This window comes from Talpa occidentalis, unplaced genomic scaffold, assembly GCF_014898055.3.
Source record: "Talpa occidentalis isolate TD23 unplaced genomic scaffold, MPIMG_talOcc4v2.1 talOcc4.3, whole genome shotgun sequence".
NCBI lineage: Eukaryota > Metazoa > Chordata > Mammalia > Eulipotyphla > Talpidae > Talpa > Talpa occidentalis.
In genome coordinates, this window is record NW_023603184.1 from 98,739,229 (window position 1) to 98,756,211 (window position 16,983).

The 16,983-nt window shown below is 33.8% G+C and overlaps 1 protein-coding gene and 1 non-coding gene across 2 annotated transcripts in view; one reads left to right on the forward strand and one right to left on the reverse strand.

The window, feature by feature from the left end:
• XIRP2 (xin actin binding repeat containing 2) overlaps positions 1 to 16,983 on the forward strand; it is a 495,477-nt gene that overhangs the window by 314,254 nt on the left and 164,240 nt on the right. The window lies entirely within an intron of this gene.
• Positions 3,478 to 3,587, reverse strand: LOC119256408 (U6 spliceosomal RNA). The gene has a single exon (XR_005127747.1). It is a non-coding gene; the product is annotated as a U6 spliceosomal RNA (small nuclear RNA).

A 16,983-nucleotide genomic window follows, 5' to 3' on the forward strand; every position in this document is an offset into this window, starting at 1 on the left:
AGCTCAACCACTGCGCCACTGGGAGGCCCTAAATAAATAAATCTTAAAAAAAAGATGTGTAAGTTTACATCGCTTCAGATGCTTGGTAACACCATCAAAGTACCACCCCAAAGTACAGCAGCCTCCATCACAGTCTTTTGGGCCCTCTCCTTCATTTGCTTCCCACTTCCATCCTCTTCTTTAGGTATCACTAGTTTTACAGTCAGAGTCTAGGGTTTGTTTTGGAAATCAGGATTTCTTGTAGAAATATTTAGTTCCAGAATTGGAAATGGAAGACAAGATGGACTTGGAAACTTGGATGTGCCAAAAAACAAGGAAATACTAAAAAACTAATAAGGGAATATATAAAGGAATATTGGGCTCTAGTAGAAGGAATTTCCAATGTCCAAACATCACAACTTAAACAACAAAATGATTAGCAATAGGACATATTACACCCAATAGAATAAATATACATGCATAGTCTATCTTAATATAAAAAAGAATTGAATGCATTTTAAAAATTGGGAGAATACCTTCTTCCATACAAGAATTCCAATCAATTAATATAGAATTTGGATAATAGAAATGGAAAACAACCATTAGGCAGACTCCACAATGAATGTGTCAGGCAGGGACCATTGATGGGTTCTAAAGCTAGTGATCAAAAAGTATGGTGAAAAATACTAGTTTTGGTTAGTCTCAAAGCAACTTCCTGTATGATACTCCTTAATTACAAAGGAATAATAATAACTGTATCTAAAGTAATAAGACACATGACATCAGGTACTGTGTGTATCTTGCTATAGCACAATGAAAAGTACAAAATGTCACCTATATCAAATTCTTGCCAGTTATGTACAACATACATATGTATGTGTACATGTACACACATACACACACACACACACAAAGTCTAGTAGCGAGAAAAATCAGATTTAATTTTTTTATTTGACTTTTTTTAATTTGATTTGAATATCCCAACTTGAGGGATATTCTACAAATAACTGCCAGTAATCTGCAAAAGGGTCAAAACCCAAAAACCAAGGAAAACCTAAGGAACTCACTAATTGAGGAGTCAAAGGAAATATGACAACTAATAACAATGTATGGCCTGGATTAGATCTGGAAAAGAAAGAGCATAAATTAGAAAATTGTTAAAATTTGAATAAAATCTGTAGATTAGTTACTAAATGAAAGGTCTGTTGGCTCCAGGAAATGGCTAGTATACATACAATGGTAGAAATGACCATCTGGAATTTGTTGCCTTGTTGAGTTTTTTTTAATTTTTAAAGCAAAAGTACTAATTAACCTGTTTTCTCTAAGTGACATTTCACCTATTTTTTCCTCTCTCAATTGATGGCTATGCTTTTGAGAAATCATGGGTGAAACCAGTTGGGATTGGTAACAAGCTGTGATGTAGCTTTAAAGATGCATTATTAGTAAGAACATTTTTTTTTTCTGAAATTTGTTACATCATCTACCAGATACCTGATAATATTTGTTATCAAGAGGCTGAGAAAATGTCTCTTCTGAGTTGACTATAAAATTACAGAACAATTTAGATTCTCCATTTTTTTATAATGTGAAGATAAAAAAGCAAAAAAAAACCCCAATTATCATAGAGCAATTTTGTTGTGAAATTGATTTATATGCAGATTTCCTAGAAAGTAGATATAGCGCATTATTGACCTTTCAAACTGACTTGAAATTTGTAGCAGATTGAGAAATTAGGGTATTTCTTGCCCTTCGCTGTTTCCTTGAAAGGAACTACTTTCGCCCTCAAGCTAAGTCATGAAACTCCACTTCTTATCATCTCAGTATCTATCCTTACACAATCCTGAGGTTTGCTTTCCTCTGTCTTCAACAGCCCTCATCCTTTACATTTTGATTATCACCTTCATTCACTCTCCTTGTTATATCTCTCCTATCCCCCTCCTTTCATATGCCACTCAAATAATGTGATCAAGGGACCAAACAGAGTGATCTATAGTTACTTCATGTCTTAGGCTTCCCCAACTAAGTTGAAGCTCCTTGAGTCTTGTTCAAGGACTGACTGACTCTTATTCTTTTCCTCTCCCCAGTCATTAAAAGTGCCTGGTATATTGTAGAAATGCAGTATTTGTCAGAGAAATGTGTGAATGACCTGGGAGAAGAAAAGATAAATGGTGACTATGTGAGGTGATGGATGTGTTTATTAGATAGGTTGTGGGAATCACTGCACAATGTATACAACTACAAAAATAGCACGTTATATGACTTAAGTAAGTACAATTTTTGTCTATTACACCTCAATAAAACTAGAAACAATAAAAATCTATTCTAGTTTACATAAGAAATAGCTCAATACAAAAAATTCAAATTCAGGAAAGAGTAAACAAAACCCAGATTATAATAAACTTATAAAATTTGTCAAAATAAGTAAAATTCTAAATTGTCTTCTTGGACATATTTTTGAGTACATTTATGTGCAGTAAAATCATAGTCAACCTAAACCAAAATGATGCCTTGTTCTCAATTTGGCACCCCTTCTTACCATCACCCCAATTCACTGGAATTCAAACCCACACAATGATTTTCACATACATACATACACATTCAGCTCTTAAATTTGGGGCCTCTCTACTCTGCAATTCTGGACAGATTCCATATGCATTTCAAATTTGACATTACCTGCTCCTGTTCCCTAAGACTAATTCAGTAACTTCAAGAAAAAGTAATATTTCCCTTTTCTTAAATAAACATATTCTTAACATAAAAATTTATAGGTGTGGCAGAAAAATGAATGAAGTTTGCTTTGTGTGTATTAGGAAGGAAGATGTCCACTTGACCTAAATATAGAATTATCTCTACATCTTTGGTGATGGTCAGAAGACGTTTAGTACTGATATATGTCAAGAACATGTTTTTTTGTTTTGTTTTGTTTTGTTTTTGTTTTAAGATTTATTTATTTATTTTTATTTATTTAACAAGCACTGGGTACAGTCAGAAGCGCGGGAGGGTGAGAGAATTCACCAGAGCCAGAACAGGTTGCAAAGCAGGCAGAAGGACTGAAGCACACTGCTGAGGGGAGCAGCAGGTGGCAGGAAAGGTCTGTGCGCCATGTGGGACCCTCCTCTGGTGGCCGGGGAGCAGCCGGGAATCGATCCGGTGCTGCAGAGGCTGTGGGCAGCTTCACAACCCAGCGCTCAATTGCTGCGCCACCAGGGAGGCCCAAGAACATGTTATTTTAACAAGATTTTAAATAATTCATAATTTCCACAGTGCCTTTTATTATTTACCACATTTACCCCAGTTTTATTGCTGTCATTGATGTACAGCACTATAAAATTTTAAGATGTACAGTAAGTGATTTGACATAATGTTTATCATGAAATGATAGTCACAGTAAATTCAGGTAACACCCATCTTATATAAATACCAAAAAAGGTAAAAGAAAAAAATTTCCTTGTGATGATAACTCTTGAAATCTACTCTCATTCAAAATACTCTTTTTTCAAAAACATGGATCTCTTCATGAATTTGCCTTTCATCCTTGTGTAAGGACCATGCCATTGATGGTCTCTGTCTTGCTCCAAGTTTACTATATGTACTACCAAAGTGAGCACCTTTGTCACGTTCTTAAGCTTATTTCCTCATAACTCTTTGAACTGTGTCTTGCACTTCATAGGCGGTTTTGTTGTTGTTCACTTAAAGATCCTCAAGTTATAATTATGCAATGCTTTCCATATCCCACTTTTTCCTTAAAAGCAAATTAATAGCTCATGTAGGTTAAAAAGATACACAGAAGTTTAAATTAGGAAGTATCAGTAAGTTAGTTGTTAAGAAAATCTAGTTCAATATATCTTTCACATATGGAGTAGGTTACATTAATAAATGTAGGTTACATTTATTTCTTTTGTAGTCTTTCTCCCCATAAATGTTATTACTCAGAAATCATAGCTTGAGGTGACTTTTGCAAAAGTCATGCTTTGATTTTTGCACAAAATGAATTTCTGTATAAAGTTAAGTTGAGTGAGGATTATTGGGAGCCTTTTAGGTTCAAATGTTGATTCATGTAGGTCACACAAAAGACTTTCAATTTGAGAAACAGGGAGAGATAAAATGTGATCCATTACAAAGTTCATAAATGATTTCATGCACTCCTTATAATTACTTTATCATACACATCACATTCATGTGACTCTGAGCTCTAGAATTTATTCAGAACTCAAAATCAGAAGACATAGCTTCCAAAAACAAACTTTAAAAATCTCTAATTTTTTTCATTCAAAATTGATTTTTGGTCTTTTACTTACAGTGAATTTTTTCAGAAAATGTACACACACACACATATATATATACATATTAAATTAAATAATTGCTTCTAATTGTTTTTAATGTATGAAATATACCTAACTAAACTTAGGGACAAATATTAGTAATCCCCTACCCCCCAAAAAAAGTAAAGCATGGGTAGATTTAATTATAAACTCAAAGTGAAATCCTATGGATTATTTTACTAAACTCAGGACCTAGCAGATTTATAAAAACTACTCTAAATATATATAAATCCCACTCAAGTGCTATAATTGTTTGCTCAGGCAAAGTCATGTGCTGTACAGAATTGGAAGAAGTTAGACACAGAAAAGTGTTTTGAAAATATTTAATTGTAAGTTTTAAACATTTAAAGTATATTAAAGTTATTATGGTTTGTGAACACAAAGAACTTTCAAAACACTACTCTCCTCCACCTCCACAGTTAAAATATAACTAATCCACATACAGGAGAAAAATCTAACCTTTTTAACTAAAGACTATAACCATATAAAGATGCCTAAATTTTAGGCATTTCTCTTTGATACGCTCAAGATTTTTCTAGATTGGAGAAGGACATAATCAATTTACAAATCAATCATTAGATTAGTAATTACTTCAGAAGTGAATCAGTGAAATCATGATTCTCTTGAACAACACTGAACTTGCAGTAGCAATAGAGGTGAGGTAGGGGGTGGTTCTTAGCCTACTGAGAAAGCTTTAACACTAACTCATTTCTGTCATTGAAAATCTTAAGCCCAGGATAACCTCAAACTCAGGAACCAGAAAATACTAATGAGCAGAAAGTCTAATGGTCATTATAGTAGTTTAGGATAGATTTTCCCTGAAATATTAAAGTTACTTTTGGTAATCCAGTTGCCTATTTGATTGAAAAGTTCCTGTTGTCTAGAAACCAATACTGATTGCTGAAACCAATGGCGGATACAACATACCTGGCAATAGGATATTTAGTTGAGTAATTGTGATGGCAAAAGAGCTCGAGAAACCCTCTAGGAATTGCTCATTTTGGGAGACACTGCTACTACCTGCCCTGGACATTGACCCTGTGTGGGTGTGCTCTGTACCTACAGTAACACCTTCACTGCAGCTCTCTGAGAGTAGGAGTGGGTGCTGTTAATAGACAAGGTTCGTAGACATAAAGAGGGACTCCTCTTTGTATTGTCACCCTATCTCTGTCCATGGGTCATGATTTTTGTGTAGGTCAAAATATAGCAGCTGCCATCTCCATGAGAAACTTTCTAAAGGATTGAAGTTATCTGTTGCTTGGCCACCCTGGCTACATTTAGACTTCTCAGGAATGAAAATGTGTCACATTGTGTTTGCATTAGAAAATTACTTCACCTAAAGAAGAGAAGACACAAGACAAAGATGAATTTGTTGCATACGACTTGCTCATGGTCTTTTGATAATATGCAAATGAATATTGCATTTGAAATCTAAATCTTAGAAGTAGCAAATGACTTTGAATCTTGAATGCTGAAAAAAGCTCCCTAGACAAATTTAAACTGGGAGTGGAATGACCTATTTCTAACCATACCTTTAAACTCATTTTAGGATAAAATATATGCATGTGTGTGTGTATAAATTATGGCTTGATTTAAATTATCTGTATGCTTTTCTGACTTTAAAAGTTTGTGTTACTGAAGTAACATTGGCTTATATGTTACATAGACCATCAGGTGTGCATCACTATATCACAATATAAGTGGATAGTGCAGGATATTCATCAGTCTTCAGTTCATCGCTGAAAGTCCAATTCCATCCTTTACCATACAATGGAAACCTTTTACCCAACTAACATACCCCATTCTCTCTTCCCTTCCAGTAACCACTAATTTGATCTTATGGTCTAAAAGTTTATTTTTATAAGGGGGGTGCAATTGTATGGGGAATATAAAAAAATAAATCTTAAAAAATAATAAAAATAAAATAAATACAAGTTTATTTTTACACATTTATTCATACATTTCTTTTGCTTTTTTATATACCACATATTAATGAAATCATAGTGTTTGTCTTTCTCTTATGACTTATTTCACTAAGTATTATATCCTCTAGATCCATCCATGTTGTTGCAAATGGCAGGATTTCATCATTTTAAATATTCCAGTATTTGTATATACCACATCAAATCACCTGTCAATGGGAACTTAGCTTCTTTTCAGCTCTTATCTAAGGTAAAGAATGCTGTGATGAAATATGTGTGTGCATATGTCTCTTCAAGTTAGAGTTTTTATATTATTTGGATAAATACCCAGAAGTAGAATAACTGGAATTGATGGAATTTCTATTTTTAATTTTTTGAGGATACTTCATAGTGCTTTCCATAATGGCTACAGAAATTTACATTGCCATCAACAGTGTACAAGGTCCCCTTCTCTCTACATCGTCTATAACATTTGCTATATTTTATCTTTTGGATAATAACCATTCTCACAGGTGTGAGGTGATAATTTCATTGTTTCGTTTTGCATTTTCCTGATATGAAGAAATGATGAATATCTTTTCACGTGCATGTTGGCCATTTTCATTTCTTCTTTGGAGACATTTCTATTCAGATCCTCTGCCAATTTTTAACATTGTGTTGTTTGTTCCTTTGTTAAGTTTTATAAGTTTTTTAAATATATTTTGGATATTAACCATTTGTTAGATGTATGAGTTTCCAATATTTTCTCCCATTCAGTTGGATGCTTATTCATTTTGATACGTTTCTTTTATTATGCAGAAGCTTTTATAATTTTTTATGTAGTCCAATTTGTTTATTTTGCTTTGCTTCCCTTTTCATTCAAACTGCAAAAGTCACCAAACAGCCAAATGATTCTGAGAAAAAAAAAAGAAAAAAATGGATATATTACACTCCCAACATCAGCCTGTACTACAGAACAATAGTAGTCAAAATAGCTTGGTATTTGGGATAGAAACAAAACACACAGATAAATGGAACAAAATTGAGAGCCCAGAATTAAACCCACACATGTATGATCATCTACATTATGAGAAAGGATCTAGGAACATACAATGGAAGAAGGAAAATATCTTCAATAAATAGTGTTGGGAAAACTAAATAGCCACATGCGAAAGAATGAGACTAGATCACTGTCTCATACCACATACAAAATTTAATTCAAAAGTGATTCAAGATTTGGATGTGGTAGCTGAAATCATAAAATTCACAGAAAAAAAAATCCTAAAATGTTATGCAGCACTTTAATTGATATTCTTATTTTCTTCATTTTACTTTTGTATCAGTCAACCATAGCAAATATTGTTCTTTAATTCTAACTACTTTAAAACATTTTTTCATTAAAATAAAATATAATTAAAAAATTATTAAACCTGCTTACTAAAGTATTACTCTAATTTGCAAAATTAGAGTATTTCTGAGGAGGCAATACAAATGATTTCTGAGGAGGCAATACAAATGATTCTCAAAAGGATCTCCAAGTTTTCATGGTTATTTCAGGTTGAATGTCACCCGAATATCATTGGATGGCTATATGACATTATTTTCCTGAAAATTTTATCAGATTATGATATCTAAAATATTCAATATAAAAGTAACTGAATAGCTTCAGAGACACAGTCCTAAACCTGGATAAAATGGTGGTAATTTTGTAATTTAGTATGTTTACAGTGACTGTAGTAGTTTTTTACTACCTATATATTTTCCTTCACCAAAAATAAAACAAAACAAATATCAAAAATTTGAAAGCTTGGTAATTTTCTATCATCACATGTCCAAATACTATTAATATTGTAAGGTATAGTTCAAAAGATTTTGTCTCTTTTCTCAAAGGGAATTATCTTTTCTTCTTTGAAATGTTACTGTATTTTGCTATTACCCATGTCATTTATCAATGTCTGGCTTATTCATTCCATGCCTTATCTCACTTCCTAAAACTTAACTTCTTTGAGAGTAAGAAATATTTCTCAGAGCATGTGCTCCAGTGTCTTACACATAATAATTTTCAATAAGTGTTTTTTTTAAAATTAATGAAAAGCTAATTACTGGGATTGTGTCAATAAAGCATAAGATAACAATGTTATATTTTTCTGGTAAATACGTCTTTAAGTATTCAAATGTAGTAAATGTGGCATTAATTTATTTCAGGAGATGTTGTGCATACTATTTGATGTTTGGATTGTCAGATGCTCATGGCTTATTAACCCTGTGCTTATGAAATTTGAAAAAGTCACTAATATATTTGCATATTTCTAAAATCCATTATTTCTTATGTTTCTCCTATTGAATAATTCATAAAATAAAGTTTTATTTTTTTTTTTTTTTTTTTTTTTTTATAGAGGCATGCTTTATTTATTTGTTTGCTGGTTTGTTTGTTTGTTTTGTTTATACATGCACTGGGTACAGTCAGAAGCACGGGAGGGTGAGAGAATTCACAAGAGCCAGAGCGGGGAGCAGAGCAGGCAGAAGGACCAAAGTACACTGCTGAGGGGAGCAGCGGGCGGCAGGAGAGGTCTGCACGCCATGTGGGACCCTCCTCCGGTGGCCGGGGAGCAGCCGGGGATCGAACCGGCGCCACAGAGGCCGCGGGCAGCTTCTCAACCCAGCGCTCAACCGCTGCGCCACCGGGGAGGCCCATAAAATAAAGTTTTAAAGTAAAAACACCAAGAGAGAATAAAATATGTCTACATTAGAAAGAAAAGAAAGTAGAGATATAATTTGACAATCAGAAACATGTAATATTCATTAGTTGCAGGTGAACATTACACACATGTCTCATTTATTCAGTCAGCAAACACTTGTAGATAAAAGGCATAGGCAAGATGAAACGATGAAAAATAATTCTCACCATTAACTTGGAAAATGGAAATATACAAACCTAAGTACAATATGGCAAATAAATAAATTTTCTAGAGAGATGATAGGAAAGCAATAAAGGAAATACTGAGACGGTAGAGACTGGTAAAAAAAAGAAATAGTATAGAGGAATGTGGTCAAGAGACTACAAAGAGATAAAATTTTGAGCTGATTATTAAAGTATACATTTTCTCTGTCAAATTTGTGGAGAGAGACTGTAAGAGGTATTCCAGCCACAGAGAGCAGGAGTGCAAATTTATGAAAGGATGAGAAAGTATGAAAGGTTTAGAGAACAGCATGTAATTTAGTATGATTGGGGGGTTGATTATGAATGAATATTATGCTGTGGTAGGAGAATTTGTTCCTAAAGAGAATGACTTAGTGTGTCATGGGGAAAATAAAGATAATAAAATCTTAAAGAAAGTTGGGGTATTTTTTTGTTTGTTTTTATTTCCCTTGCTGAGAGTTGAGTCCCCCAATATATCACTGAGGCCAGTGTCATACATATGTTTCTGTCTGTGTATTTTATGGTTTCAGGTCTTATATCCAAGTCATTAATCCATTTTGAAATAATTTTTGTGTATGGGCAAACGAGGAAAAAATAGTCAGACTTTATCCTCAAGGCAATGGAAAGCTGTAGGAGGTGATAGATAACATAATGAAATTTATTTAAATCAGTAACATTATAAATAAGAGTAAAAAATATAAAAATGTATTTAAGCATTTGTTTTGGTCCCTAATTTAATAAACTGTGTTTATGATAACATCTTAATCCTGTCTAGAAAACTAAAGTAAAATAAATTGCAAAATATTAGATTACAGGGGTAATCTGTTGTTTATAAGATTTTTAATTATTTTCTAGTCAAGGCCAAAAATAATTTCTGTATTCTTTCATTCTAGTAAAGCTGTTAAATGTCCCCATTTCAAAGTTTACATAAAATTAGAAAAAAATAAAAGGGATGGGATGTTTTTTAGCATTATAAGGAAATTCAAAACTTTTATCTGTGAGGATATTACAGGCAATATAAGAAGGCAGACCCATCATCAATTATCATGTGAAAGTGCTATGTCAGTGACTTTTGGCTGCTTTTATGTGCATGCATCCACTGATTTATTTTTAAACCTAGAGATTTGTAGATGTGAAAACTGAGGCAAAGAGATGTTTAGTACCTTCTCTAATTTCATCACTGAAATAGTGGTAGAGCAATTTGACTTCAGAAAAGAAGACAAGTCAAAAAGTAAGTTTTAAGTGACAGCTATTTTCAGGATATTCTGTTAGTGCATTTGACCTACTACATGTAAAACAGCTAAAACATTTATAGTAAAAAATATTACATCTTAAACTGGATCAGAATGCAGTGCAGTTGATAACAGAAAGGTGCCCAGTGTCTATCTAGAATTAAATGTGCTTATAAATTCTCACAGAAGCAGGAGAACTGAAGGTCCTAACACTAGCTCCCCTATTTATAATCCCTGATTATAAGTAATCAGGTAGATGTAGCAAGTGTTACCCAAGTGAACTGAAGAGACTCTGGGCATAGAAAGGATTTTTCTGTATTGAACAGATCCAACCCTTTTACCCAAAAATGGTAAATTCAGGAAAGGAACTAATTTTTTTTAAATAAAAAGTACCATTGGGGAGACTTTTATATTAACTCTTTAATATGATACATTTGCAGATAAAGTTAAGCAAATTTTGGATTTTTTCCCATTTTTCTGAGTCATTCTACGTATTATCTAAGTAATGAATCACATTCAGACACATCTACTTCCCACTAATTGTTTAGAAGAACAGGAGTGAATTTCATAACATCCTTAGAGACAAGTTCAATCATGTTGTAAATAAGTGGACAAAAATAGGAAGTGGAAAAATATGGATTACCCAAGTAGGAAAAGTAGGTTAAAATCTTGTATAAAGAATTATAGAATTATGTTTTTAAAGACATTTGTCACCTACTTACAGAGGTGAGGAATATTATTCTCTGGAAATGAAACATGTTTGCGTCATTTCTGCATTTAAACTGTATTTCATGATATTACTATTGGGTATTCAGCTAGGTGAACAGGCAAGATAGTGCCTTCTGAAGTTGAAAATGGTACTGTGTTATACACAGCCAAGGCAGATATGTACAATTCTTTGGGTGCAAAGGAGAGGAAGCATCTCATGAAAATGCACACAGCTACCTGTCAGTAGTTGGATAAAAAAAAATCTGTTGGGTGAATTAAAAATACTGCTAAAATTTTGGAACGTCAGTAAATTTCCTTCTGTTTGTAATATTATTTTCTTCTTTGAGTAATGTTCTATCATAAAAATTTAGTTTTGTGTGTTTTACCTTTCTCATTTTCTGATCATTTCCATTCTTCTTCTTCCATTGTCTGATCATTCCGCTTGTTTTAAAGCTATTCATATTCGACCAAAGTGATCTAGAAAATAGAAATATCTATAGGAACAATAAAGAAAATGTTCACAGGTTACAGAACTAAAATTGCATATGGTATATCAAAAGAATATCACTGATTCAACTTATAATGAGCAGCTATATTTTATTAAAAATAACATTGTATTTTTCCAATGGATCTTTTGATTCTTTAAAGGTGTTGGCAGTAATTTTTTTACTATAAGAAATTCCTAATTACATTTTTTAAAGTACTGATTTTTATTTTAGTATAAGTTAAAGATGTTATCTGGAAACCACATTTAACGCTAGGAGCTAAAATGATCTAAGACTTGATATATTTTCAAATTCATAAATCTCTGAAAGAGAAAAATTTGACATTACCAGTAATGAGGTGTGAGACTTAAAGAAACATTTCTAATTATAACTTTAAAATACATACATTACCCTTGCATGAGAAGAGATTTAGTTGTCTCCTTCTAATGCCCAATAGAAAGCAATATTATGTTATTATTAAAAACTGCAATAAAAGTGTATGTAATTAAAAAAATATATGGGAGAGGGGAAAGTATTGTAGAAGAATATCAGACACTTAACAAATGAAAATAATACCTTTTTTTAAAAAGATTTATTTATTTATACAAGCACTGGGTACAGTCAGAAGTGTGAGAGGGTGAGAGAATTCACCAGAGCCAGAGCAGGGAGCAGAACAGGCAGACTGACGAAGTACACTGCTGAGGGGAGCAGCGGGCGTGGCAGGAGAGGTCTGTGCACAATGTGGTACCCTCACCAGCGGCCAGGGATGGAACCAGCGCTGCAGAGGCTGGGGGCAGCTTCACAGCCCAGTGTGCCACCAGGGAGGCCCAACAATACCTTTTTATAATGTGTTTTTTGGCATCTTTGTATACTCTTGGATTTTTCTCATTCTTAATAAATGTTTACATTTGTACCTATTTTTATACCCCAGTTAGGTATTATATATTTTCTTTCGCGCACAGCTTCCTAAATTGCAGAAGTTTTAGTACCCTTGAAACTACGAGCCACCCTTGGACTGAATTTATCTTAATTGTCACTTCAATATAGGGCAGGTTGCTACAATATTTTTTTCTTTATATTGAACTCAAATATTTAAACCTGTCTTTTACTTGTATATCCAAGTTTGATCTTTAGACGCTAAATAGAGCAAATTTTAATATTTCTTCCAAAATAGAACTGTCATTTTCTTATTCTGTCCTAGAAAAACATCTCAAAATTTTATCATTCTTTCTGTTCTCTGATTTTTTCTAGAAATTATCCTTAGTACTTCAGTTGCTTTTCATATGAAGTTACTAAATTGGTCTCTCTTTTAAGTGTTTCATATTACTCTTAAAATATGTTAACTAAATCTGTAATAAATCATGTGTAATATGATGAGCTTATAATAGAATCATGAAGTGTTGTTATAATACAGCAGTATTTCTGCTATCTCATTTTACATACCATTCATAATTTAACTGAGAAAAAGTCATCTTTTGTTGGTAAGAGGTAGCCTCACAATTAACCTCTCTCTAGTGCTAAATTGGCTAGTTAAGCAACATCTTTTCTTTCCACAATAATTTCCTCGCATTAAATCGGATGCAAATTCATTATTATCTGTTCAGTTTTCCATAAGGAAATTTTTCCCTAAAATTCATATATACTCATTGCCAAATTTCTTTGTTCTGCAGATAAACTCGTTCCAAGAGGAAACTCTTAACTTCATATTACTTAGTAAACTCATTTTTAAAAAAGATTTATTTATTTATGTATTTATTTATGTATACAAGAACTGGGGTACAGACCAGAGATGTGGGAGGGTCAGAAGATTCACCAGAGACAGAGCAGGGAACAGAACAGGAAGACTGACCGAAATACACTGCTGAGGGGAGCAGCAGGCTAGACAGGAGAGGTCTGTCAGGCCATGTGGGAATCTCCCTGGCGGGAATCGAATCAGCACCGCAAAGGCTGCTGACAGCTTCACTTTGCTGCGCTCAACCTGCTGCGCCACCGGGGAGGCCCCCCGAACTCATTTTTGTTTTGAGCATTTTTCCCAAGTGCTCACAACATATATTTTAATAATACAATATGTAATTTAATTTAGGAATGGCATCATTTATACTTTTTAGCACTTAACAGAATTTGCTTCCTCCATATTTTAAATATCAAAATGACATTGCTGATATACCCTCTTCCATGGATCTCCCTGTTTCTTTACATCTTGCTGATGCTAAGTGTGCAAGAACAACATAAGTCCTTACTGCTCTTTAGTCAAGTCATTTTTCACAATTGTGTTTGCAGTCAGCAACTTTAAGGATGAAATAATGTCTTTTTCTGGGACGAAAGGCAGGCTTGGCACCATGCATGACATGATGGCAGGCTACCTTATAGCTTGCTAGTAGGCCAGCTCCAATGATTCTTTCAGCTACAGCTGCCTTCTTCCTTCATTGAAATTAGAAGCAGTTCTTTTTTCAGTACTTTTCCTTTGACCACTTTTCTTATAGAAACTTAGAATCATTACCAACATACTTTTAATTTTTTGAAATTTGACTTCCCATAATTGATCCTGTCAATCTAGCTATGCCTAGATTTCTCTCATTATCCAGACTCTAAACAATTAGCTGCAATTCCCCAGTGCCTTATTATTTCCAATTCATCAATTGGCTCTTCCATGATGATAAAAATTAGGACAATAAAGCTTCTTGTCATTTGCTCTTCCTTCTCAGAAGTAAAATCGACATTCACTCATAAAGTGAAAATTTTGCCAGCCATCCTGCTTGTGCTGAACCATCCAGAAACTGTCTATCTAGGTTAGGTATCCACCATTACTATATCTTATCTTTAATTCAGTTTGGTCACCTCCAATATGGCCATGCCAATTATTTTCAATTTGCCTTTTTCCCCCAGAAGAGTTATTCAGTACTTTTTTTATTCCCACGTATGTGGATATTCATGCAAGTATTTAACACGAAATGCTACTCATTGTTCTTCCCTGAGCTTTTTTACTTGTGTATATTATGCCGTAGCTTCCAAGACTTGAAGTATGATTTTCAACATAAAACATATAATAAGAAAAAAAGCGGTTCTAGAATGAGGTATAATGATTCTCAATTTGATCTTCTTTCCTATCTACTTGCACAGACTTTAATGAGCATAAAAATCAGCTGGGGACCTTGTTAAAATGCAGATTCTGATTCAGTAGGTGTGGGAGGAACTGAGATGCTGCATTTCTAACTAGCTCACAGGTGGTAATGATACTTCTAGGTAATGGTTCAGTTCTCTCTTTGTGTAGCAATGCACTTCCTCATATTTAAAGGTATATACACTGATTATACAAGAATCCCTAAAATAATATAAAGATATAAAGAATATGCATGTGAAAATATAGATCAGTATAATAGCTGCAACATTGTTTATAATTGCCAAATTTTGTCTGCTATTTTAGTACACATTTCTAATGTGATACTATTGGTATTTAGTCAACAGTTCAAAAAGTCACATCACCACATAATCCATCTGGAAATCATTTAAGATTCATTTTAACTTTAAAATTATGAACTTTCATTCAGACACAATCTTTCACAAAGTGTTTTTTTGAATATGCCTTAATCTTACTCTACCACAATCTAAGATTTTGATTAAATATCTGATATCGATTTCTTTGAAGAATATAAGAACCTAAAGACACCCTTAAATAAAATGAATGCAAGTCACTCCAGACATTCAGCATTTAAATAATTTAACATTGGTTTGCTCATAATTAATCCAGCAGTAACAAAAGCGACAATTGGAACACTCTAGAACAAGTGGAACTCTGGAACATTATAGGAATCTGGTGATCCTGTAATTCTATAAACCTATAAAATGAAATATAAAACCAAAATAAACAAAAGAATATATAAACCAGAATAAACAGATATTTCAGTGAACATGTCAACAGCTTGCCTGCTGGCTAGGTATATATAAAAAGATCTAGATAGGACACTTAGAAAATCAAGAATATATTACTTCCACAAAACAAGAATGTGATGTGTGCTGTTGATTTTATAAATATTATATGTACATTATACATATATATTATATGCATATTATTATGTATGTTATGCGATATAAATCATATATATCATATATATATATCATACATATACACACAGAGATACTTATTAATACCCTGCAAGATGTGAGTCTCCCCATTTCACAGTTGAAGGGACTGAGACAAAACCTTAAATGTCATGAAGACACACAGTGGTAAAACCAGAACTGAAACCCAAATGTCCCCTACTCCAAATATTATTCTTTAAGCATTAGTTGATATTGCCTCCAATAAAATGATTTTCTTATATCAGCATCCTAATATGAAGAGGAAGACTACAAATTGAAACTTTGAGAAGAGGTTCCAGGGAATATTTACCAAAATGGAGGTGATATAACTTGTTCCTTTTCTCAGTTGACTTTTCTTGCCACTCACTATATCCTCCATGGGTAATCTTAAGGACTCTGAGATTATTTATTATATATAATTTAATGTATACTGTATCTTTATCTCCTCCCTCCCTCCCTCCTTCCCTCCTTCTCTCTCTCTCTTTCTCTTTCTCTCTCTCTCCACACACACACACACACACACACACACACACACACGCACACACACCCCTTCTGCTTCCTTGTTCTCTTTTTTCCCCAGTTCAACTCTTTCTTACATAACACTACTTGAATTTTCCCCCAGTACACAAGTTCATCTGGTACAGTTTATCTCCTGTTCAAGCTTCCATATTCACTATCTTCACTGTGCTTTGTTCATATGAATTCATGATTTTCCTTGTCAGCTTCTTCTCATCCATTTCATATTCTGTAATTGATCAAATCAGTCATTGTTTTTTAAAAAGATTTACTTATTTATGCATACAAGAACTGGGGTGTAAGAGGTGTGGGGAGTGAGAGGATTCACCAGAGACAGAGTGGGGAACAGAACACACTGCTGAGGGGAGCAGCGGGCGAGGCAGGAGAGAGCTGCTGTGTGTGCCATGTGGGTTAGCTCCCTGGCTAGCCTAGGATCGAACACATGCTACAGTGGCGGGAGATAGCTTGATAGTGCTGTCTTTAACCCCTGCACCATCAGGGAGGCCCTTCATTGTTGATTATTATGTAAGATCTGTTAAATTCATCTATTTCTCACCATCCTAACAATTTCAGTAGGTGTAGACTATCCTCTTTTCTAAATTTTATGTACCCATGTTCCTTCTTTGACAAAACTGAGATACTCTCCTAAAATATAAACTTTAAGGGGGCGGAGCAACATGGCGGCAAGGAGACGCTGCGAGTAAGATCTCCCATTAAAAAAAGTGAATAGGGAGGAAAAGCGGCAGGTCCCAGTGAGAACTGGGACACGGAAGATAAACGGGTGACGCCAGCAAACTACCCGAAGAAGAAACTGGCCATAAAAGAGGACTAGAAGGGAGG